This window comes from Rhinopithecus roxellana, chromosome 8 (genome assembly GCF_007565055.1).
Source record: "Rhinopithecus roxellana isolate Shanxi Qingling chromosome 8, ASM756505v1, whole genome shotgun sequence".
Classification (NCBI taxonomy): domain Eukaryota; kingdom Metazoa; phylum Chordata; class Mammalia; order Primates; family Cercopithecidae; genus Rhinopithecus; species Rhinopithecus roxellana.
Genome location: NC_044556.1, coordinates 93,162,507 through 93,188,901, shown reverse-complemented (window position 1 = coordinate 93,188,901; position 26,395 = coordinate 93,162,507).

Sequence of the window (26,395 nt, the reverse complement as noted above, 5' to 3'; positions counted from 1 at the left end):
TCGACCAGCCCCTCTGCTGACCCTGGCTCCCAGCCCCGTGACCTGGCAATGACTCTCCTCTTCTTAGAAAAAGGGGGAGGGTGGCTAATTGAAAACAAACCAACTGCTTCTCCTCTTTCCTCAGCCCTCAGGAAAAGCATGTAATCATCTCCAGGATTTAGAGATCTTTTTCTTCTAAAGTCAAGGGAAACTTGTTGTTCACTCCAGCCATCTTGTTGCTGCTGAATTGTGTGGTCTGAGTCCTTGTCTGCTGGAAGCTTTGGACAACACACTGATCTGAGCACTAAGTTTGGAGTCCGAGCTATGGTTCACTGTGCCTCAGTTCTCCCATCCAGAAAGCAGTTGACCCTGTGGTCCAAGTGGCAATGATGCCCAACAGAACTTTCTATGGTGCTATCCAGAATGATAACACTCGTCACATGTGACTTTGCAGGATGGCCAGGGCAACAGAGGACCTAATCTTTAATTAAATTGATTCACTAATATTTGACTAACTGGACTGCACAGCTGTAAGGTCGAACCTGCTCTGACATTACATCCCATTTCCACAAGCACACCCTTTGTCTCTCCAATTCTCACAGCCACTTTCTCCACAGAGTGATAACTGGGATTATATAGTCTATGTAAAGCCTTTAAATAGAGGACGTGGGTCAGAAAGGGCAGAATGCAGTATCAGAAAGACAGCTTTCTTTGAAAGTAAAAGGCAAAACTGAAAATGATGCACTGGAGCGGAGAGCCTTCCGCCCACCCCCTCTTCCCTTTTGTAATCCTGCAGAGACCACACGGTGTTGCAAATCAAAGTCTGCTCTCTGGCCAGATGTAGACAGAAGCAAAACTTTTATCTCTTTTCTTGCTTCTACATAGTACTCCTTCTTGAACCTAACACCCTCCCAGATTGCCCCTTGGATCTGTTCTAATAGCAGTGATTGGAGCTGTTGTGCTAGGACACATGGCTTCATGAGGAGCTACCATGGTGCAGTGAGGACACCTGGGAGCACCTAGAGCTCCGGAACACATAGGCTGAGAGCTGTGCTCTGGTGCCCATCGTCCCTGCAGGTACTGCGGCTCAGCCCCACCCAGCCCACCCCAGGGCTGCACAGGGTCCCTGTCCTGGAACGCTGGTTTTCTACCCTCGGGCATATTTGCTGATTCTCCCAGACCCTGGCCAATATTTTTCTCCAAAAAGCCCTCCTGGCAGACCCAGCTGGCACTGCCCTCTCCTTTCTCAGACCCTGCTGTGCAGCAACGTTTCAGAGTCATTCCGCACCTTCAGTTCTGCACTAGTGTCATTCTCCAAATATTTCTGTAGTGTCTCAGCTAGACCAGAGCCTCCCTGTAAGCAGAGGCTGAGTCATCTATTTCTTTTTTATCCACTGTGGCACCAAGCTCAGACTTTGCTCTGCACTACTTACTTGCCCAGTGCTTACTGACTGATTTGTTGACCCAGAACCATGGCGAGAATGCAGTCAGGCTATTACCGTGACCTTCGCAATGCAGGCAGGTGAGCTGAGGTGACAGGGGTCGAACCCAAATTACTCTCTGGGGCTTTTGTTCTTGCTCTGACTCTACTACCAGCTCAGGTATCAGAATGCACTACCCTATTCCCAGGGGCCCCTGTTTGGTTCAGACTGCACAGTCCCTGCTCTGCAGGGGTTCAGGGACCACACCAAGGAAGGCCGGTGTGAACATCGTAAATGGCGCGCTGAATGGCACTCATTGTTACTGTAAAGTGCAGGTACGTTCTGTACAGTGAGATTAGATGGGTTACTCAGAGCCAGCAGCCGGGACACACCTGTTCTTTTTCTCTGCATCAAAAATCTCTCTTCTCTCTGCACACATTTCTTCTCTCCCAATTTCCACGAGGTGGCTAAGGGCCTTCCTGGACATTTCTTAGACTTCTTAGAAACTCATCTAGAAACTCCCTGATGAGTTTCTAAAATGATAAATTCACTGGCACTCAGCAAATCTACATTTTACATAAGAGAAAGTCAGCGTAGAATAAAAGTACCTGGTAACTGGGCACCTAAAACTTGCCTTTTAAAAGCCAACTTTTCTGCCACCACTTCCATCCCTCTAGACTGCTGTCTCTTGCCATAGATTCTCCCTCTGGACCCTTCAGGATGTCTGGCTCACCATGGAGCAGTCCTTAGGCCCTGAGGCTGACTGAATGACTCATACCTGGGCCAGCCCTCTTAGAGGGACTGCTCCATGCCACTGCATAAACAGAAGAAAGGGTCAGGCATGGTGCCTCACACCTGTAATCCCAGCACTTTGGGAGGCTGAGGTGGGTGGATCATGGTCAAGAGTTCAAGATCAGATTGGCCAACATGGTGAAACCTCATCTCTACTAAAAATACAAAAATCAGCCCGGTATAGTCGCATGTGCCTGTAATCCCAGCTAATCAGGAGGCTGAGGCAGGAGAATCGCTTGAACCTGGGAGCCGGAGGTTGCAGTGAGCTGATATCACACCACTGCGCTCCAGCCCTGGCAACATAATGAGACTCTGTCCCGCGCCCCATTGCACCCCCCAAAAACAAACAAACAAACAAACAAACAAACAAACAAGAAACAAAAACAAACAAACAAAAAACAGAAGAAAACACCAGAGTGGAAAGGCCTGTGAAAGGAAAATAAAATCTCGGGACCCCAAACTCACTATGCCAAAGGGAAAAGTTAAGCTTGGAAACTCAGTCATGCAAAAACTCCCTTCCTTTTTTTCCAAGACAGCTGTAATTTCTCAGGCTGACTTTCTCTTATGTAGAATGTAGATTTGCTGAGTGCCAGACTAATGGTTCATTGACGTCCCCACTTCTTTCTTTTCAGGTGTAAAATGTAGATTCACTGAGCAATACTGAGAGCCTCACGAGCATTGTAACCACTTGTCTCATGGCCTACCCTCCGTCCTTTTATTTTTCCTTTTTCTTCCCCTCCTGATTGCTCTTTCCCCTTTAAACACCGAGGTTCCCAAAACTCTCTTTGGAAAAAGCATAGGACACGGATTCTACTGTGACTTACGTTTCTTTTTCTCTGGTGCCTCCTCAACCTTGGCAAAATAAGCCTCAAAATCAATTGAGATCTGCCTCAGTCACTGTGGTTTACAGACCCAACTCCTGCACTTAGGGAGTAAGGAGAGCCAACAGCACAGATTAGGGGCCTCCTTAGCTGATTTGGGTGACCACGCCCATACCGATTCTCTGACTCCAACACAGCCTGGTTCACAAGACTTCACGATCCTGTTGCAGACTTCTCAGCCACAATTGACACAGGCCAACGGGGCCTAAAGTTCTCCTTGGTTTTTCTGAAAGTGTTAAGAAAGTTTGTGTAGAAAGGTAATGCACACCATTTCTGCATTTCTGCCCTGCAGTAAGGCTCAGAGCCTATGATGTTTAATTGTATGTGTCAACTTGACAGGGATAAGGGATGTCCAAAGAGCTGGCGAAATATTATTTCTGAATGTGTCTGTGAAGGGTTTCCAGAAGAGACAGCATCTGAATCAGCCAGAGCAAAGAAGACCTCTCTCTCTATGTGGGCAGGCATCATCCAATCCCGTGAGGGTCCATATAGAAGAAGAAGGTGGAGGAAGGGTGAATTCTCTCTCTTCTGAAGCTGGGATGTCCGTCTTCTATGGTACTCAGACATTGGAGTTCCTGGTTCTCCCTCAAACTCCCCCCAGGCCTTCAGCCTCCAGTGAGAGTTAAGTCGTCAGCTCCCCTTGTTCTTAGGCATTTGAACTTGGACTGAATTACACTACTGGCTTTTCCTGGTTCTCCAGCTTGCGTACCGTGGGACTTCTCAACCTCTATAACTGTGTGAGCCAATTTCCATAGTAAATCTGTTCTTTCACTTATATACATTTCTCCTACTGGGTCCGTTTCTCTGGAGAACCCTGACAAATACAGACTTATCTGTTCAGAACCACTTTTAATATCCCTTTATAAAAATCCTTCCGTTGCTACTTTGAATAATTAGCTGCTCTTGATGGGGACCATGATAATTCTCTTAAGTCGTTTTTTTCTTTACTGTTTCTGATTAACTCCAGGTACTGCACTACTACCTGCTTTTCAAACTGGAGTACCCGCAGCCCCATTTCTGGGCAGGAAGGATGCAAAACAGCAGAATATAATGGTGCATCTTCCTGGAGCATCAATTTCATTACAAGATTTGGAAGAAATGAAGTCAAGTAATTTACAAAAACTATCTCTGTTCCCCCACAAACACAGAAGAAAAAAGAGAGAAGAACAGGAGTGGGAGAAGTGCCTCGAGAAATAGTCCAGTCTCAAGTTCCCCAGGTCGGGGCAGAGGGTCAGCCTGCCGTTAGGACCAGGTGGGCTTCCTTTCCTGTCTCCCAGGTGGCCTCTGATGTCCTTTAGAATTTAAGCTCAGCATTTACTTTGGACACATGATTTTTGAAGGACATGCAGGTGCCAGATACCCTCATAAATTGAACCCCATGAAGACAACTCTGCCACAACAATTTGAACACCTGTATTCCTTCTCTACAAAATTCCTCTCAGCAGGGCATGCCCTGTACACACAGCAAATTGTGCTTGTTGCACTGCTCCCATGTGCAGCTGCTTGAGTCAGCACCTGGCTCATCTCCTGCACCATCTCACAGGGCTCCACGGAGCTCAAGATCTTCATACTGTATGTAAAGTAAAGGGAGAGAGGCTCCTGCAGCTCCTCAAAGTCCTCTCCCACAAAAGGCAGGGACCAGTGGTCATCAGGTAGAGAATGACTCTCAGGCTCCACACACCCATGGAGAGGCCATCATATGAGAAAAAGGAAGAAAGAACAAAGAAAAAGGTAAGAAAATACAACTGAAAAATAAAGTAACAAATTTTAAAAGAAAACGAAAAAATATGGAGAGAAGAAAAGGAAAAACAACAACATAGAAAAAAAAAATCAAGGAGCAAACAAGCTAACTGTGGTCAAAGTCCCTCAGGTCATCAAACACCAGCTTGCTGAACTGAAAAGATCAAAAACCTAGGCCCAGTCAGGAACTTGTATAGGTGCTTGAAATTCCCTAACAATGGCTCCTTATGAGGTCAAAGCAAGACATAGACCTATGTTGACTGGGCATAATTCACAGCAGTTTTCTCAATTTTTAATCTGAAGAACTCTTTACTATTAAGAAAACTCAAGGCTTTTTATGTGGGTTATAGTGATTGGTATTTACCTTAGAAATTAAAACCAGTATGATGCTTTTAATTTCAATTACATCTTGTCAATCTGTAACACTTTTTGAATTTTAAAGAGCTCATAATGTCTACTCTTAAAATATTCAATTCCTTTTTCTTTAAACAATAATTGGTCTCAAAATTATGCTGTTCTGTTATGTACCAAACAATAAGATACATTATTAGTATCTATAAGCTGAGAGAAAGACAGTTTTCATCATATTTTCTCCAATAATATTGCCAGTATATTTCTTATCAGAAAACTTTGAGGCCAGAAGGCAGTGAATGGGTTGATACATTCAAAGTGTTTAGGGAAAAAAACTGTCAACCAAGTAACCTATAGCTGCCAAAACTGTCTTTCAAAAATGAGGGAAAAATTAAGATATTCCCAGAAAAGCAAAAGCTGGGGGAGTTCGCTGCCACTAGACCTGCTCTGCAGTGAAGAGAATCCTTCAGGATGAAATGATAAGATGGTAGACAGTAACTTGAAGCCGTATGAAAAAGTAAAGATCTCTGGTAAAGGTAAATACGTGGACAATTGTAAAAGCTAGTATTATTGTAACTTTTGGGTTGTAACTCTACTTTTTGTTTTCTACATGATTTAAGAGACTCATGCATAAGAAACAATCATTAACTTGTTATGGGGCATACAATGCATAAAGACATAATTTTATGACATCAGTAACTGAACAGGAGTGGGGCTAGAACTGCATAGGAACTGAGTTTTCACATGTTGAAGTTAAGCTGGTATAAATTCACATTAGAGTGTTATAACTTTAGGATGTTAAATGTAATCCCCATGGTAACCACAAAGAAAATAGCTATAGAATATACACAAATGGAAATGAGAAGGGAATTAAAATCTTTCACTACAAAAAGTCAACTAAACACAAAAGACAATAATGCAGGAAATGCAGAACAAAAATCTATGAAGCAAATAGCAAAATGACAGCAGTATGTCCTTCCTTTTCAGTAATTACTTCAAATGTAAAGGATTAAATTCTCCAATCAAAAGACAGAAATAGGCAGAATAAATAGAAAACACAGGATCCAACTATATGCTGTTTATAAGAGATCCACTTTAGCTCCAAAGACACAAATAGGTTGAAGGTTAAAGATATTCCATGCAAATAGTAACCAAAGAGAATAGGGTAGCTAAAATTGAATTTAAGTCAAATAAAGTCTTAAGTCAAACTTTATGTCACAAAAGGGTACAAGAGACAATATAGACATTATATATTGATAAAAGATCCAATACAGCAAGAATATATAACAATTATCAACATTTATGTGCCTAATAACAAACTATCAAAACATATAAAGCAAAAATGGACAGACTGAAGGGAGAGATAGACAGTTCTACAATCATAGTTGGGGACTTTAATATCCCACTCTCAATAATGGATAGAATAACCAGACAGAAGATAAGCAAGGAAACAGAGGCCTTGAACAATACAATAATCCAATTAGGTGTAACAGCCATCTACAACAGTGGTCCCCAGCCTTTTTGGTGCCAGGGACCAATTTCAAGGAAGACAATTTTTCCACAGACTGGGGGTGGGGGATGGTTTTGGGATGAAACTGTTCCACCTCAGATCAACACCAGGCATTAGTTAGATTCCCATAAGGAGCACTCAACCTAGATCCCTCACATGCACAGTTCACAACAGGGTTCGCGCTTCTATGAGAATCTAATGCCATCATTGTTGATCTGACAGGAGGTAGAGCTCAGGCAGTGATGCTCGCTCATTCCCTGCCCACCTCCTACTGTGCAGCCTGGTTCCTAACAGGCCACAGCATGGCTCCACGGCCCAGGGGTTGGGGACCCCTGATCGACAGGACGCTCTACCCAACAACAGCATATACCATTTTTTCAAGTGCATATGGGAAATTGTCCACAATATATCATATGCTAGGTCATAAATTAAGTCTCAGTAGATTTAAAAATGTGTCATACAAAGAATCTTCTCTGATCACAAGATGAAGTTGGAAATCAATAACAAAAGTAAAACCTGAAAATTCACCAATTTGTGGAACACATTCAAACAAAAAAAAGAAACACAGTAACACAGGAAAAGATGTTCAACATCACTAAGCATTAGGGAAATGCAAATCAAAAACCATAGCAACATACCACCACACATCTATTAGGATGTGTGGTTATTTTTAAAAATTTTAAAAATAATAACAAGTATTGGCTAGGGTGTGGAGAAATTGGAATCCTCATGTACTGCTGGTGGGAATGTAAAGAAGTATAGTCATTATGGGAAGCACTATGATAATTCCTTAGAAAATTAAAAATAGAATTACCATGTAATCCAGCAATTTCACATCTTGGATGTACACCCAGAAGAATTCAAAGCAGGGACGTAAAAAGATATTTGTAGATTCATGTTTGTAGCAGCATTATTTCACAATAGCCAAAAGGTATAAGCAACCCAAGTGTGCATTGACAGATGAATGGATAAGCAAAATGTGGTATATCCATACGATGGACTATTATTTAGCCCTAAAAAGGAAGGAAATTCTGACACGTGCTACAGCATGGATGAACCTTGACGACATTATGCTAAGTGAAATAAGCTAGTCACAAAAGGACAAATGATGTATAATTCCATTTATATGACGTACTTAGTCAAATGTATAGATATAGAAAAGGGCCAGGGTGATGTTAGGAATAGGTAGTTTAATTAAATTAACTAATGAATTATATTATTTTAATGGGTAGAGTCTTAATTGTGCAAATCAAAAAGTCCTATAGATGAATGGTTGTTATAGCACAATAATGTGAATGTACTTACTGCCACTGAACTGCAGACTTAAAAATAGTTAATGTGGTAAATTTTACGTTATACATATTTTACCCTAATTGTTAAAAACTAAATAATTTTAAAAAGTTTATTCTGATATTTTCCTAACAGTAGCTTGCATTTATTGAGTGCTTTTCATGTGTTAGCCACATGCTTTTCCAAACACTTTATCTGTGCTATTTTATATAATTTCTGTAATAATTTCATGAAGTGGATGCTATCATTTTGTCTATTTTCAAAATAAGAAAACTGAAAAACTCATCAAAGGTCACAGAGCTTATTAACAGTAGATTTGAGATTTGAACCCAAGCAATGATTCCAGGTTCCTTATCATTAGCCATTATGTTACACCACTTCCAAAATGAGTAAGCAATTAGTACTTTGTAATGACTAATTATTAAGTTATTATTGATTTGGTTGTCATCAGATGGTCTTAAATCGGCTGCTTTGCAACTCTATCTTTCCTCATATATAAAACTGAAATTCAGAACTCCCTGACGTGTGTGACCTTCCTTTGCGTAGCTGCACTAGGAGATGGCACAGTGAAATCAGGGCAAAATAATCCCCCAATGGTGGGTCTCAGACTTACCCTACTGATAGGGTCTTCTAAGGTTGCCTTCCATAACATTAAAAGTCCAATTTGTTTAAATGTCTATTCTACTACTCACTTGCTTTGTGATCTTGGGCAAATGACCTGACTTCTCTGTGCTTCTGTTTTCTATCTATTACATGGAAATAACAACTTCTTATACAGATTTTGTAAGTAGGAACCAATTGTCCTCAGGCCTCCTTGGCCTGTGGATATTAACGAGGTCATTAGTTTTAATCTACAAATTTCACTGGCTCAGGATCACCATCAGTTCATCACAAACTGAGGTTCTGAATTCAGTTTGAACTCAGCATTAGACTATGTCAATATGAGGTTTGTACATACACAGACAGACACAGAAGCTGCAAAGCCATGTACAGTATGTGCTAAACAGATAACAACTGTTGTTTGTATGGCTTTAAGTGGCACATCAGGTCAAGGTGGAATAATGTCTACATTAACAACCTTGTAGTTTGTATTTTATTTTCTGACTAATTCTGACCTATCTCAAATGGAAACCTCCTAGAGCAATCTTTGAACAGCTGTGTGCTGACTCCTGGAGGAAATGGAAGACTTCCCAAGGCCTACAGCAGGCACGGAAGCACTTTAAAGGAATCTACTTTCAAATCACCAATTTCCGGAAGTACCTTTCCTAAAATGGATCTGCCTGAGATGTGCCTGTGGAGGGTGGGATTCTTTTTTGCTACCACCCCACACAGAGCTGGGCTTCCACCATCCCGCTTGATACATTGTTTCCCAGGAATATAAACCTCCCAGATGCCTAAAAGGTCATTCAATGGAAGACTGGGAGAGAGGTAGGGTGGGATTCTTTTCTTCTTTACACAATTGGCTCTTATCCTGTATGCTAATAGAGCATTACAAATAATGTTTGCTGTTAACTTGTTATATAATCATGTAATGTTTTTGTATATAACTCAGAGAGAGTTCAAAGAATTGAAGGGAATTTGCAACACCTTTCACTCATTTCCATCCTTTTGTATGACTGGTGTTTGGTACTCTTTACCTAACTAATGCTGAAATGTATCTCATTCTAACATACGATCATTCATAAATACCTTTACTAATGATTTTTTAGAAGATCAAATCTTTCCTTGAGGAAAATATTTTGAATTAAATTTTAATTTTGTCTTTTATTTAAATCTGTCAAAGTTTTAACTATATTATTTATTATTTTGATACTGTGTAATGACAATGCAATTGAGAAAAGAAAAAGATATTTAGTAATTAAGCTTCAAGGTCACCAGAATATTAAAACTAAAAAAAAAAAAAAAAAAAAAAAAAAAAAAAGTTAAAGACAAGGTCTCACTATGTTGGTCAGGCTGGTCCTAAACTCCTGGCCTCAAGCTGTCCTCCCACCTCAGCCTCCTGAAATGCTGAGATTACACACATGCAACCCAGCTGGAGTGCAAGGTTGGCTTGCACTCTCAGGACGGGGACTTGCACTTAGTCCATCTCTACTCATGGCCCCCAGCCAAGGGAATGCTCCAGGTATCCCGGGTGGGCTTTCTGACAGTGCTTGGAGAGGGTGTGTATGAGTGTGTAATGGGAGCCATGTGTTGGGTGTGTGCGTTTGCTTTGAGGTGAGTGTATGCGTGGCAGGGATGCCTGTGTGTTGCTCTGTGTGCTGGGTGTGTTTGTGTTGGTGTATGTGTCAGTGTTGTAGAACTTCTTCCTTAGTTCAGCTAAGAGCTGGGTTCTTGCCACATGGCCATGAGAGATTAGGCTTGCAGACACTTGGAAGGGTGAGAAAAAATGGAATGTATTGGGCAAAAGAGAAACAGGGGCCCTCCGCAAAGCCAGAGTCCCTGCTGGTGTGTTTTCCGCCTCGCAGATTGAATCCCAGTTTCCACTCAGAGAAAGGAGAGGCCAGGCTCCTCCCCCTCAAAGAGTGTGAACTTCCCCATGCTCCACCCCAGTGTGCACTCCTCCCAGTGCACAGGCCAGTTGGAGGACCTTCCACGGAGCCCTTCCCACCTGGCTGTCTCATCAGTGTGTGTGTGTGTTGGGAGTGTGTACCTGTGAGTGTGCATGTCTGTGTGCGGTGTGGTGTGTGGGTGTTGCTGTGTGTTTTGGGGGGTGTGAGTGTGGTGGGGTGTGTGTGTTCATGTGTGTTGGGGTGTATGCACTTGTTGTGTGTGTTGTTCTGTGTGGGTTATAGGGGTTAGGGGTGTGGGGCTTGGGGAGCAGCAAGGCCTGCTCCTGCTTTCCCCTCCTGGAGAAGCCTCATCTCTCACTCACACGTGACTGAGCCCTGCTAATACCCGAGTCCACGGCAGCATCTTCAGTTGTCAGGTTTGAGCCTGGGGAGGTGGATGATATAAAAATGCAGCTTGAAAATTTGTTCACAATGGCTTAACAACTGTTGAGGAGATTTGTGGCTTCCTTCTGGTGAAGGCAGCGAAGTATAAAAATACTCAAGTGAGGAAATGGTTATAAAAAATTGAGCTGTCTTTAATCCACTTCAGTTTAATAGTCCCTCTTGGAAACATATACTTACCGTGTAAGCCATGTCGAATGTTATCGCACACTTGAACCTAATGTTGGTTTCACACAGTGGAAGCCCTGGCGTGGAAATTGTGTCTTTAAATCCTCTTTCAGATTAATTGCATCAAGAGTAGTATTCCTTGTATAAAAGGATAGAAGGATCCTCCCAAAGGACTTAAAAACCTAACAAGAAATCTTTTAAATGAGTGGGAGGCTGTCAGAATCATGTATCTGATGTCACAGCACATTTATCCTTCACATCCCAATCCTACTACCTGGGTTGAGGCATCTTTTGCTACAGATGGCAGAACACGGGCAGAGGCCGCCAGCCTGGAGTCACTCCATTACTCTACTGTAATTCTTCCCTGGGGTGCCGCACTCCTAGGTCACCCTGAGAAAATCTGATAGACCCATGTTATGGAACAGATCAATTTACATGTTCAATGCAAAGGGTTTCTTTGCCTCATAAAAGGATTCCCAGGAGGTTTCATTTAAACAGAAATTTCCTCTAGTGCCTTTAAACGGATTCTATTTACAAAATATCCATAAACAGCAAAATCTCAGGAAACCATTTTTGTGAGTGAAATGAGGTCGACTGCTACTCAGCGTGCATTTCAGAGTCCTTTAAAAGACCCGGTGGTAACTGGAGAGGATGAAGTAGATGGAAAGCTTTTAAAATGATTCCAAAGAAGGACAATCAATCTGCCAAGAAAGGCATTGTAGCTATGAAGCCTGGAGGAACAGGCAATCTGTAGGCTTCACTAAGGAGGTTAGGCTTTGGAAGATCTGATTCCCACCTCTCTAGTCTCAATATCTGTCCCCAGTTCCTCATTTACGCAGCCCAGGTAGACAAGGCCTCCTTGGGTCTGGTTGCAACAGCAGACTGTCCAAGCTTTCCGAAGCATAACTTGAGCCTGAGCCAGTTAATATGAAAACCAGAAAAAAAAATGCTTTTCCCATGAAAGTGCAGTTTTATTAAAGTAAGAATGTAGATATGACTAAGGGAGGAAACCACTCCTCATATTGTCTTATGCCCAGTTTCTGCTGCCAAAGAAAGAAGAAGTAAAGACTAAAAGGCAGAAATGAAATCCACAAGCAGAGAGCCCGGTGCACGCCCTGGGCCTGGTAGTTAAAAATCAGCCCCTGACCTAACTGCTTGTGTAATCTATAGATTCCAGACATTGTGTGGAAAAGCATTGTGAAAATCCCTGTCCCATTCTGTTCCGTTCTAATTACCGGTGTATGCAGCCCCCAGTCATGTATCCCCTGCTTGCTCAATTGATCATGACCCTCTCACACAGATCTCCATAGAGTTATAAGCCCTTGGACAGAAATTGCTCACTTGGGGAGCTTGGCTTTTGAGACGCAAGTCTGCCAAAGCTCCCGGCTGAATAAAGCTCCTTCCTTCTTTAACCCATACATACATAAGCTGATAATAATACAGCTTATTATCTTAGCAGTGACAAAGAGTTGTCATGCATTCTAAAGTAAATGTACACCTCAAGAATCCAAACATAACAGAGGAAAGGAGAGCTACTCTACTGCCATTCACAGACACGTACTCAGAAGGAATGAATGGTTTTTGTCTTAAAAATGTAACTGAGAGAGATAAGCGAGATTTGTTAAAAGATGCAAATTACAACCAGATGAGAAGAATAAGTTCTAGAGTTCTATGCCACTGTAGAATGACTGTAGTTAACAGTAATATGTTCTGTAGTCTCAAATAGCTAGGCTATTGAATGTTCCCAAAACAAAGAAGTAAATGTTTGAGATTATGGATATGCTAATTACCCTGATCTGATCACTGTACATTACGTGTATGGAAACCTCACTATGTACCCCATGAATATATACAATGGCAATGTGTCAATTCAAGTATTTTAAACTGTAACTGAGTTCTTACAAACGGTGACTTGGTCATTCCTAAGCTTTGGCTGCCTGGTCTTCGTATTGCTGAGGAAAAAGTCTTGAAGAATTGCATGACTCCATAAAAAGCTGGTTTCTCATTCCTGGGTGACCCCAGGAGGTACAACTGTGAAAAGCAGATGAGAAGGAGGGGCTGGTTTGTATGAGAGCAGACAGTCCCAGCTCTGTATGCTGGGAGCAACCTTGCAAATTAGAAAAAAGTTTCTCTTCTCCACATAGGCTTTATCACCATACGGATTGAAGCTGTCTTCTCAGCTTTTGCAGAAAGACAGTCTGAAATCATGGGACACACACTGGCACTGGAATGACTGAGCCCCAAGCTCCAGTGTGAGAGCAGGGTAATTTCACACCCACAGCAATTCCGCTGGCTGATGAATAGAAGCCTTCATGTCCCACCTGCTTGGCCTGTGGTGATGATTAAATGAGACAATGCTTTTTGCATGTTTAGCACAGAACCTGGGCGACAATACACTTAGTCAGGGACTGCTGCTATTAATAGATGGTGTTATTAATAGGAACTTGCCCCTGCTAATCTTCACCTGTTATCTGTTATTCTTTAATAGGAGGTCAGCTTCAGTTCCTTTGCCTTTCACTTACTTTGAGTGGCCTATCAATTGCCTTCCTGCTCACCTAATTGTTCAAACAAAAGAGCCCTTTGAACCTGCACCTTTGTAGCAGGAAAGAGAAGAGCTTTTGCTCCAGGCCAGCTTTTCTCTTCTGGAGGGCCTTGCTGAGACCAGCCTTGAGCAAGGTCACTGTGACTCCCACCTCAGGCCTCCACACCCCTGGAACTAGCAATGCTCATTAGCTGCAGTGCCTACCTGGAGAAGAAGATGTTTATTACTTTTGCATTTTCCCATTATGTTTATAAACTTCCTTCAATGGGATTTCTTTTTTTTTAATCATTTGTAAACACATTTGAGCAAAATAATCTCACAAATAGAAAACAAACCAAAAAATGGTTGTGCAGCCAGAACCTGGAGAGGTTCCTATGCTGTTCTAAAATTTTTTAGTGGTATTTATGGACGGTAGAGACCTCTAGAATGGCATTGTTCAGGGATGTGGTATGGTGGGATTGGCCATGACAGCAGCTGTAGGTTTCCAGCAAGGGGGTGTGGAAGCAGCTGTAGGTTGCCAGCAAAGAGGTGTGGCATTGTCGGGGTCCTCAGTGAGAAGTTGACTGCAGTCACATGGTGGAGGTTGCTGAGGGCCCCAGCTGAAGGCAGAGCCATGGGCTTAGAGAGATGCTTAACAGACAGAGGCTGTGGATGGAGATTCAACAGGACACTGTGCCTAGCTGGCTGAGAGGGATATGATGCATCTACTCTGAGTGACCAGCAGGTTGCTTGTACCAGGCTGGTGGATAATACTGGAAGAGGTGAGCGTCTGCCTGGGAAGTGGGAGCTTTTCATGAAGTGAACTTGGACTGCAAGAGACTCTGGTAGGGGTACTCATAGGCAGCCTAGAAGCCAAGTCTGAGACACTTCAAATTCTATTTGGAAGAAAGAAGAACATAAATAACTAAGGAAAAACTCTGTAAACTAAAATAATAGTAAAAAACAAACAAAACAAACAACAACAACAAAACAGAACTGGGTGACTGAAGTGGTGGTGCACACCTGTAATCCCAGCTACTTGGTAGGCTGAGGAATGAGAAATGTTTGAACTTGGGAGGCAGAGGTTGCAGGGAGCCAAGATTGCACCACTGCACTCCAGCCTGGATGACAGAGTGAGACTCTGCCTCAAAAAAAAAAAAAAAAAAAAAAAAAAAAAAGAATAGAAAGAAAGAAAGAAAATATTTTCGGCACTCGTAATAGGAAAAGGATTCATATGCATAATACTCAAAGAACTTCTACAAATTCACAAGAAAAAGATAAGCTCAGTAAGAAAATAGTAAAAAGATAGAATAGGCTTTTCACAGAATAAATCCAAAAGGTTAGTAAACATAGGAATACATGCCTTCACTGAGAGAAAGGAAAATATAAAATAAAGCAACATGTGAAAATATCTTCTTTGCATGTGATTGACAAACCTTAAAAAAAGAAAAGAATAAAATACTAAATGTTTTCACAAAGGCAAGAAATAGGCAGTGGTGTGCACTGCTAGGGGAAGTCGGAATTGTCCCAATTTGGGAAAGTAATGCAACAACATCTGTTTTAAAATGACATCCTTTTACAGAACTACCCTGTTTTTATGACTATTCTACAGAAATAAAAGCCCATAAAGTATATATGAAAACAGCATTGTTTATGATAACAAATAACCAAGCAGATGCAAATTAGAAACAGCCTCAATACTCATCGTAACTGGAGGGATGGTTTGATCAGCTGTGTCCATCTATACTATGAAATATTATATGACTATTGAAGAGAATGAAGTAGCTCCATATCTATTGTCCCGGAGGGACGTCCATGATGTATTGGTAGAAAAGAAAGGCAACTGACAGAGTAATTAATACAACATATCCCATTTCTGTAAAAATCGACAATATGATTTTCACTCTCTGTGTGAATGTAGACTTGTCTGAGGAGTCACAAGGATGTGGACAGATAAATATGTCTGTTGACTTTGGATACCTGGGAGAAGTGGATAGAGACTGGTGGTGAGAGATTTGTGACAATGTGTACAGGCTTTTGTTGCAGTGCTGTGCCACTTGTGTAATTTAAAAATTTATTTTAAGAATATATTAAAGCCTGGGCACAGTGGCTCATGCCTGTAATCCCAGCACTTTGGGAGGCCAAGGCAGGTGAATCATGAGGTCAGGAGATCGAGACCATCCTGGCTAAGAAGGTGAAACCCCATCTCTACTAAAACTACAAAAAAAATACAACAAACAAACAAATTAGCCGTGCGTGGTGGCAGGCACCTGTAGTCCCAGCTACTCAGGAGGCTGAGGCAGGAGAATGGCGTGAACCTGGGAGGTGGAGCTTTCAGTGAGCTGAGATCGCACCACTGCACTCCGGCCTGGGTGACAGAGTGAGACTCCGTAAAATTTTATTTTAAGAATATATATATATATACACATACATATTTTAGACAGAGTCTCACTCTGTCACCCTAGCTGGAGTGCAGTGGTGTGAAGGTGGCTCACTGCAGCCTTGACTTCCTGGACTTAAGCAATTCTCCCACCTTAGCCTCCTGAGCAGCTGAGACCGCAGGCATACATCACCATGTCCTCCTCCAAAAGTGCTGGGATTACAAGCATTAGCCACCGCACTTTTTTAAAAAGAGAGAATTTTTCAAATTTGACCCAGATTCCCAGACCCCCATTCTATTTGAGCAAATGAAAACAAAGCCTGGGAATCTGCCTGCTAACAAGAAACCCGAATGGTCCTTGATACAGTGGCTGTGGCCTACACCTTAGGAAGCACTGTGGTCAGTACAAGCCTCTTAGGGGAAAGCGAGAGGACCCGGAAGGGCAGCAAGGTTCATGTGAGATTTTACAGAGGAGTCGCTGGAAGAAGCAGGAGGTAGGCAGGAGAACTGATGGGCAGAAAATGAGAGAAGGGAAGAAGGAAGGCGTGAGTTTGTGAATGTGAGGCATCTCTTCCTCTAAGTCAAGAAGGAAGAAGTCAGGTGCCCAAGAGGAATATGCATAGAGTAGAAGAAATTTCTAAGGGCAGGAAAGAAAATTCACGGAGTTCAGATAAGAGTGAGGAACATGGAGAAAAAATAGGAGTAGAAAGGGTGAGAAGTGGCATAAGCAGCGAGGAAGACAGGAAATTCTGCCAGGCTGCAGACAGGCTGGCTGTGTTCAGATGTGGGGTTTGCAGTGGAGCTAACCCAACACCTACAGGACCAGATATGACACACTGTAGGCCTTCCTCTCCCCAAAGAGGAAGCATATAAGGGTTTAGAGAGGGTTATTCCTCTGTCCCCCAGCCATGATGTACAGGAAGAGATAGGAATAAGATTGTAATTTATGATTTGCAGTTATCATGAGCATGAATTTGTTTAGGATCTCAATTGGGATGCCTGGGAAATAACAGCAATCATGTATCAAGTGCCAGATGCAGTACAAATAACCTTTCAACAACGTCTTGGGTTAAATCTTATTATACGCATTTCCAAATTTAAAAACCAAGATTGGACTTGCTTATGATTCCACATTTGTTCAGACAATGGCAGCTCCCATAATGGACACATATTTCTCCCTTATTAAAGCTCAGGTTCCTTTACCATCGCCCCTATAGAGAGGGATCTGCCCAGGGTGCCAGGAGCAGGGAAGGGGGGCCCAGCAGGGAACATAGGCTTTTGTCTTCCAGAGTCAGTGAACAGGCTGGCATCAGGCCCTCAGGCTGAGCTCATGAGATTCTAGATGGCAGCTTTGTTGATGACTCACCCACCTCACAGTGATAATGTCACAGTCTTGCTGAATAATGCAGCACAGAGCAGGGGTCAGGGCTGCTGCCAGGGTCCCTGCCAGAGTCCCAGGACATAGTTGGGAGCTTCACAGTTAGCCAAGAAAAATGGGTCAGCCCTCTCCGCTCATCCTTCCTCCCTCCTCCTGCTAGATTGGGGCATTGTTTCTCCTTTCTCTGTCACTGTCCTCAGCCAGTGCTTAGAGTGGCAGACAGAGTGGTTCTGACCGCAGGCCACAGGCTGAGAGCTGTCCACAGAGACTACAGTGTTTGGCCAACGGGGGCTTTCCAGGAGGGCTGTGTGAAAACCCAGACCTCTTATTAAGGAAAGATTTGGGGTGGGAAGAATAGGCTGGAAGTGTGTTCATCTCTTATCCAATAAGTATTATTGAGTGCCTACTGTAGGCTAGGATTCCCGGGGGTCAGGGACACAGAGCAATTGAGACCATCTGCTGTGGAATCTCGTGTTTCATTCACTCTTGCGGCCCTACACGTGAAATGGTATCTGACACATGTAGGCACTCGGTAGGTCTCTACTGAATAAATGAATGACAGGCTTGGTTCCAGCCTTTATGAAGCTCACAGTCTATGGAAGGCAAACATATAATCACACAATTAATTCACTCTGATGGTGATAGAATTATGAAGTGCAAGATGAGTTGCAATTATTTTGAAAAACTTTAAAAGTTTTTTCCTTGAGTGACATTTCTTTTGAGAGTCTTCTCAGTTTTGATATGAGAAAAAAAATCTTAAAAGTTAGCATAAGTCTTGGGTGGAATTGCAGCTATAGATAGACAATTCAGCATGCTATACTCTAATGCGAGGACAAATGCCTTTCAGTTTCTGTGAGAGAAAGAAAAAATAAACTCAGCTTCTCCTACTATCCTCTCATAACACAGGACACTTCTATGACCTCTGTCCCTAGTGTATGAGTATTTCTCCCCACCATGCAAGCAAGCAGTTCTACAGATTTTCCAGTGGACACTAGCTGGATGCCCTTGAATTCAATTCAATTCTGTCACTATCTGCCTGAAGATAGCATCTGATCTCACAGGTTGAGGGCTCAGTCCCACAAGATCTCCACCACTTCTGATGCCAATCACAAGCCCCAGGTTATTTTACTTGTGGTTTCTGACTGACTGGTTATAAATCTGGGTTCCTATGACCCTGTCCTTGGATTTGATTAATTTGCTAGAGCAGCTTGCAGAACTCAGAGTCACGTAGCTGTGTTTACTCGTGTGTTATAAAGGATATTATGTAGGATACTGATGAAGAGAGGCACAGGACGAGGCATGTGGAAGGCACTCAGAGCTTCATGTCCTCTCCTGGTGTGTGAGCCTCTAGAAACCTCCATGAGTTCAGCTGTCTGGAAGTTCCCTGAACCCTGTACTTCGGGGTTTTGTGGAGGTTTCATTATGTAGATATGATTGATTAAATCATTGGCCATTGATGATCAGCTCAACCTTCAGCCCCTCTTCTCTCCCCTGAGGTTAGGGGTAGGGGTGAAAGTTCCAACCTTATAATCACATGGTTGGTTCTCCTGGCCACCAACCTCCATCCCGAGGCTATCTAGGGGCCCAGCCAGAGTGGCGTGATTAGAACAAATGATGCTACTAGCACTCCTATCTCTCAAGAAATTCCAAGGATTTTCAGGAGCCCTGTGTCAGGAACTGAGGGTAAAGACCAATATGTGTACAGTCATATGCCAAATAATGACATTTCAGCCAAGGATGGGCCATACATATGATGGTGATCTCAAAAGATTATAATGGAGCTGAAAAATACCTATCCCTTAGCGATGCATGTCATGGCTGTCATAATGTCATAGTATAATTACTTTATTTTTTAATAAATTTAGTGTAGCTAAAATAAATTTAGTGTACAGTAATGTAATGTCCCAGGCTTTTCCATTCACTCACCATTCACTCACCACTCACTCACTGGCTCACTCAGAGCAACTTCCAGTCCCACAAGCTCCATTCATGGTAAGCACCCTAGACAGTGTACCATTTTTTACCTTTTTTTAATTTTTTTTTTCTTTTGGAGACAGAGTCTCACTCTGTGACCCAGGCTGGAGTGCAGTGGTGCAGTGGCACAATCTCGGCTCACTCCACCTCCCAGGTTCAAATGATTCTCCTGCCTCAGCCTCCCTAGTAGCTGGGATTACAGACACACACTGCAATGCCCAGCTAATTTTTCTACTTTTAGTAGAGATAGGGTTGCACCATGTTGGCCAGGCTGGTCTCAAACTGCTGGCTACAAGTGATCCGCCCACCTCGGCCTCCCAGGTGCTGGGATTATAGGCGTGAGCCACCACGCCCAGCCCCAGTTTTCATCTTTTCTAACCACATTTTTATTGTACCTTTTCTGTGTTTAGTTATGTTTAGATGCACAAATACCACTGTGTTATAATTGCCTACAGTATTCAGTACAGGAGCAATAGATTATCCCATATAGTATAGGTATGTAGTAGGTTATACCATTTAGGTTTGTGTAAATACTCTATGACGTTCAAACAACAATGAAATCACCTCATGACACATTTCTCAGACTGTGTCCCCATCATTAAGCAATGCATGACTGTACTTCTTATTATTCCACAGTGGCAAAAATAAAACAGAGCAAAACAAAACAGTGTGTGTGTGTGTGTGTGTGTGTGTGTGTGTATGTGTGTGTGTGTGCATCCAAGTCTCTACGTCTGCACAGAGTAAGGGTCCATGGCCCTCATCAATAGCATCTCATGGGCTTTGAATCAGGCATTTGTCATTTGTAATATGTCCCCCCCCTTTCTAGTTATTGCTGGGTAAACCAGTTCAAAAACGCTCATTTCTGCCTCATTCTTCATTCTCTAGCCCCATACCTCTCCAGGATGGTCAGAGGCCACCTTAGATGGTCCTGGCCTGCCCTGCACTAACTTCCCTTCCTCTCACCCCATGAGCCCTTTGTGAAGAGTAGACTCTTTCCCTCCGCTCCACTGTCCCAGCGACTTAGCTGAGTTCATGACCATTTACAAAAATAAACAACAAATATAGTGGGCTGTGGGGGGAGACAACGCACTTTGGAGACAGAGGATCATGAGTCATGGTTTGGCTATTTCTCTGAATTCTAGTCTTGATCAAGTTACTGAAGCTCCCTGTGCCTCACTTTTTTCATCTGTAAACTGGGACTGATGGTATGTATTATCCACCTGACCTGGTTGTTGAGGAGATAAGCCCAAATTGGAGCAGGCGTACAAAAGCCCAGGAGTGGAGAGCAGATTGTGCTCGAGGGCTGGGACACAGCAACTCCCCCGACAGGGCCCTGAACGTGGCAGGAAATATAGACCCATGACCAGCCCCACACCCCAGAAGAAAGTCAGATGAAAACTGAGATCACTTATTTTCTAAGGTCCTTCTTTCCTTGGGGAGTGACTATTTGCATGGCCAGTGTAAGAGTGAATGGATTCAAACAAGATAATGGGAACAACTGCAGAAGCTTGGTCCAAACAACTTGAGTTGACCTCCTTAAGTGTAGCCTCCTGTGGTGATAGGGCACAGGAAGTGAGGCGAATTGTTGCCTCTTTGTCCAGTTAAAGCTGAGTTACCACCCAGAGAGCCCTGTAGATCCTTGGATGAAAGGAGCTTTCTTTCTTTCTGCCCACGATTCTAGAACACCGACCCTGTGGACACACCTTTTGTAAAACTGCCAAACAAAACCACATGGAGTATTTATAACCAAGGAAAAATGGCTCGGACCTCCCTTCCCTCAGAGAGCAGGAGCGTCTTACGTAAGGGGCACTCAGTGGTATTCACAGAGCCAACAGCATGAGTCACTGACCCCTGAGGTCATTCTGCCTCTTCTCAAAGCAAACAAAGTCCTGTTTTATAGATACAGGTAAGAAGTGAAAGAAAAAAGAAAAAGACAAAAGTTAAGAATCTGAAGGCACCCAGTGAGCAGTGGGGACAAGCACACTCTCTATTCATTGCTGGATTCCCAGTGACCCTCACAGAGGCAGCACATTAATGGTTCAAGGCCTTTGCACCAGCGTGTGATGTAATCATCACAGCTCAGCAGTTTGCTGAAGGAACCACCCAGCCACTTCTTACAAGTACATACATATCCATGGTGCAAATGCTCTCTGTGCCTGTTCCCTGGGCACAATTCACAACAGAATTTAGAACTGCACCCAACACGCCTCCCTGCACTAAATATCTCTCATTGCTGGTGTGTGGTTCTGTCACAGAAGCCCCTAGGCTATTCAGAGACTCTCAGGAGGTCAGAAGGGCTCCCTTTGTCCAGACCAGAGCTCTGATTAAAGATTAACAGGCTGGAGTATTTGGGCCTGGCAGGGCCTAATGTAGGCTGCTGTCTCCTCTCCAGGGTGAAGGAGCTGTGTGGGGCAGGCCCAGCGCCCACCGGATGATGAGAACAAAAGCCACCACACCCAGAGGCAGGATCCAGCATCCTGATCCCAGCTCTCCCTAACCTTCTCAGGGCCTCTGTTTCCTTGGCTATGACATAGTGGGGTTGAACCTGACTCCCAGAGTACATGAGAGAGGAGGTTTGCGAGGGAGTTGGGCTGGGGTCTGGCCTGCTGCTGGGGCCCTGAGCCCTGACTGCTCCACGGGAGCACAGCGGTGCAGCCCACTTCTCTGTCTGTCAGGGCCTCCAGCCTTCCTCTTCAAGGTTGCTGAGGAAGTTCCAGTGAGTTCCATCAGGAAGGTGTGCTGGGGAGGGATCGCAAATGGCAGATGCAAACACTAAGCCACAGGAAGCTCCCCATGGGACCACCAAGTGAAAACTGAACTTGGCCTTACTCAGGGGAGCAGCCTGACATGTTTTTGTTTTTTGTTTTTTGTTTTTGAGACAGAGTCTTGCTTTGTTGCCCAGGCTGGAGTGCAGTGGCACGATCTCGGCTCACTGTAACCTCCGCCTCCCGGGTTCAAGTGATTATCTTGCCTCAGCCTCCTGAGTAGCTGGGATTACAGGAGTGTGCCACCACGCCCAGCTAATTTTTGCATTTTTAGTAGAGACAGGATTTCACATGTTGCCCAGGCTGGTCTCGAATACCTGACCTCATGATCCACCCGCCTTGGCCTTCCAAAGTGCTGGGTTTACAGGCGTGAGCCACTGCGCCTGGTCACCTCTTGGGTTTTTATGTTCTGTGAGAAATGTTGTTTTCTTCTTTTTAACGAGAGGATTTATGAGAATTCCTGCATTTTAACATCTATCCTGACACCGAGATGGAAGGCATTCTGAAACTACACGTAATCCAGAAACGTGAACTTCCACCTCGTACCCAGAGGCCTCGCCCAACATCAGGTGCTCTCAGGCTCCAGATCCACTTTCAGTCAGGAAAACAAATGAAAATACAAAACCAAGCAATTGAGCCAGCCATCTCTTAAGGACTGAATTATCGGGCATCTATACTGCTCTTGACCCATTTTTCTTTCCCAGTCAGCGACGCTGCTTACACTACACATAAGATAAATGCAACCTGGAAATGCAGCCTTCCCATTTTTGTTCCAAGCAGATGGAAGCTTCTCCCTGCTGCTATGTGGTCCTGACACACATACTTCCCACTTAAAAACAAATAAAACCAGAAATGGCCCCACCAGCACTAAATAAAACACCATATATCTCCTTTGGTCCAATCACCCCATCTCACGTGGCTGAGCGACGCTGGCAGAGCATGGACCCCTGGATGCTGGGTAACTGCAGCAGAGATTCTCTCGCTCTATAAACAGGCTGCAACCCGAGGAATGAATGTGCACCTTCTTCTAGGGCCGCTCCTACCCTTTGCTTGCACAGCCTCTCTCTGTGCTCTGGTTCATTACAATGCTGAAGTCACTCTGCTTATCAGGGACCTTTGAGCTGCAGAGCACTGGCAGAGGCTGTGAGGAGGGACAAAAGAAACAGACTGTATTTCTGGCCCTGAGGAGTCTACCTTCTAAGGAAGAAGAAGCAGGTAAAGTGCATATAAAAGATGATATGTTACAACATACATAAAGAAATGCAAACTCCTCTGCTGTGAACGATATTCTCAAGTCCTGGGGGCTGTGGGATTAGTGAACATGTCGACCAGGTAACTCAAGGAAAGCTTAGCGGGGTGGTGAATCCATCACTGATCCTACTAGCACAGATAGTCAGGTGCAGACATTCCAGTCAGTAAAGGCTTGCCCTCCAGTGCGCATGCTAGTGCAGGCATCCCAGGGTAGGAAACTGTAGGCAGGTTTGTTGCAGTAGTGTGGGAAAGAGAAGTAAGAAACAGGGGTGAGCCATGGGGAAGGACTTACCCATGCAGAACATCAGCGTCCATTCACACATCTGTCCCTTTAACAAATGTGCATTGCCTGTTCTGACACTGACATGGGCATTCATGCATGCTGACAAGTCTGGCTAATTCTGATAGGCAATCAGCAACCAAGCAATGATACAGTCAGAGTAGCATTGGAAGAAGAGATTTTTGAGATGACATGAAGAAAGGCTTAGAGGATAATAGAGGCTGGAAATGAAAACTCAGAAAATAAGACTTCAGTGGGTTTTATTTAGAAAAAAAAATTAATGACACAAAACTTACAGAATTTTGGCCTCATTGTTTTTGGTCTTTTTAATCCGCTTAACATGTTAGAAATAGACACATAACATGCTACAAGAAAATAGAGAGGACCCGGGCTTGGTGACCGGAGCTTGTAGTCCCAGCTACTTGGGAGGCTGAGGTGGAAGGATCCCTAGAGCCCAGGAGTTCAAGGCTGTAGTGTGAGATGTTCATGCCTCTGAGCAGCCACTACACTCCAGCCTGGGCAATGTAGTAAGACCCCATCTCTTAAAAGAAAAAAAGAGAATGAGGTAGGTATTCACTAATATTAGTTTATGAAAGACATAATTTTTTTCCAGCAAATTCAGTAAAACCTGGAGACCATAACCTGGGATACTATCCAAAATGGTCGTAGATCCCACACGCTGTCCAACCACCTACTAGCTCCACCCTACAGTCTTCGTAACAACGATATGGTTTGGATGTTTTGTCCTCTCCAAATCTCATGCTGAAATGTGATATCTAGTGTTAAAGGTGGGCCTAGTGGGAGGTGTTTAAGTCAGTGGAGGTAGACCCCTCATTATTGTCTCGGTGCTGTCCTCATAGTATTTAATGAGTTATCACTGTATGGGCTCACTCAAGACCTAGTTGTTTAAAAGATTCTGACACCTCCGCCCTCTCTTTCTTGCTCCCTCTCTCACTATGTGACATGCCCTTGCCTTCCCCCATGATGGGAAGCTTCCTGACACCTCACCAGAAGCTGAGCAGATGCTGGTGCCATGCTCGTACAGCCTGCAGAACCATGAGCCAAAGAAACCTCTTTTCTGTATAAATTACCCAGCCTCAGGTATTCCTTTATAGCAAAGCAGAATGGACTAAGGTAACAAGCTAAAAGCGAAATGAAACAGAGGCAATAGCTACTGGCTGAAGGAAGAGTCAACTGTCATGTTTGGAGCGTGAGTCAAGCCTTCAGAATAACCACATGGCCCTTATTTCATGACACTGTCTTAAAGTGCATGACCATACTCCCAGAAGCTCCCACCAGCTGGCTCCTCACAGCCTTCCTTCACTGTGGCTGTGCTTACCTTCTGGTCTGCCCAGCTCCAATCTATCAAAGACCCCACAGGCACAGCATGGTCAGGGCTGAGTGGCTGCCACACCTTGACCAAGCCCGCAGCACCAACTTTTGACCCAAGCGGTGTCCCCTGAGCCTGCTCACATCATGTGGCAGCCTTTTGTCTGCCTAAAGATGTTTCTTCAAACTCTCTCTGGCAAAGATTCACTCAGGAAAGGCAGCTGCCTCTCACCCTGTCAGATGCTATGTTCTGAAACACATTGGCCAAGAAGCACTATAGGTGAAAATGCCTCGCAGGGCTCCATGAGCTTACGAGCTGCAGGAAAATAAAACACTATTTTAACAGGCTTTCCAGCCAACAGGGATCCTGGGACTCTTATATTAGGATCCATGACTAATCCTGTCAAAACTAACACTGGCTAGAACAATATTTGGCCAGAAAAATTGCTGAAATCTGCCAGTGTGTGGTCCTCCATTTAAGGGCTCCTCAGGCTATTATACTGGGCTGGGGTTTGGGGAGCAGAGGGCTTTTCAGAGAATGTTTTACCTTACATGGAACAATTCCTGATGTATCCCAAGAAAAATCCCATTACCAACCCAGAGCCAGGCTGAACATTTGCAGGGGTCTTTCAGGCATTCTCTTTGGAGAGGGCAAACTGAGGTTTCCCCGAACGACACGTTAATTTTGTTCTTACAGCCTTGGGGTTAGCAAATTCTATGTCGTGTGCCAAGATTCCGAGCCTTCTCCCTGAGCCATAGAAGGGAGGCAGGGAGGGGAGTGGCCATGGCTCCTCCCAGTGAAGGAGGAGGGATTAAAATCCTCCCTGAGCTCCCAGAACTGATGCTGGCTCTCCAAATGCGATGGAGAGAGGGACAGCACCATCCAGGAGCTGAAGGCAGTCAGATGTAAACTCTGTCAGGTTGCAGCAGCCTCAGCCCTCCTTTGGGCTGTTTTGTGTCTCTGCATTATGTCTTCTTTTACTCAAACACACACATGTGTATGCACATGCTCACACAAACACATGTGTTACACATAGGCTCACATAGGGACACCCTTGTACACACACTCATGCAAAGACACACGTACACATACACTCATGCAAGCAAACACACACACTGATGCCACAGGCACCTGTGTTCCCATATTTTACATCTTTTCATACTCTGAATACATGCATACAGACACACATATACACACACGATCACACAGCACACACACCCCTGTGTACACATATGTTTACATAAGTCCACACATACCCTTGGTAGGGGAAATGGCAGAGACAGGCATGAGGGCACAGAGCTGAGCAGAGAGAGGCAGAGCATTTGGTTGTGTCTACAAAGGCAGTCTGCACAGGCGGCCCAAGTCGAGGTTCTAGGTCAGGTAATGCTCATGGAATCCCAGTTCCACTATGGGCCAACTCAGTATTATTGGGT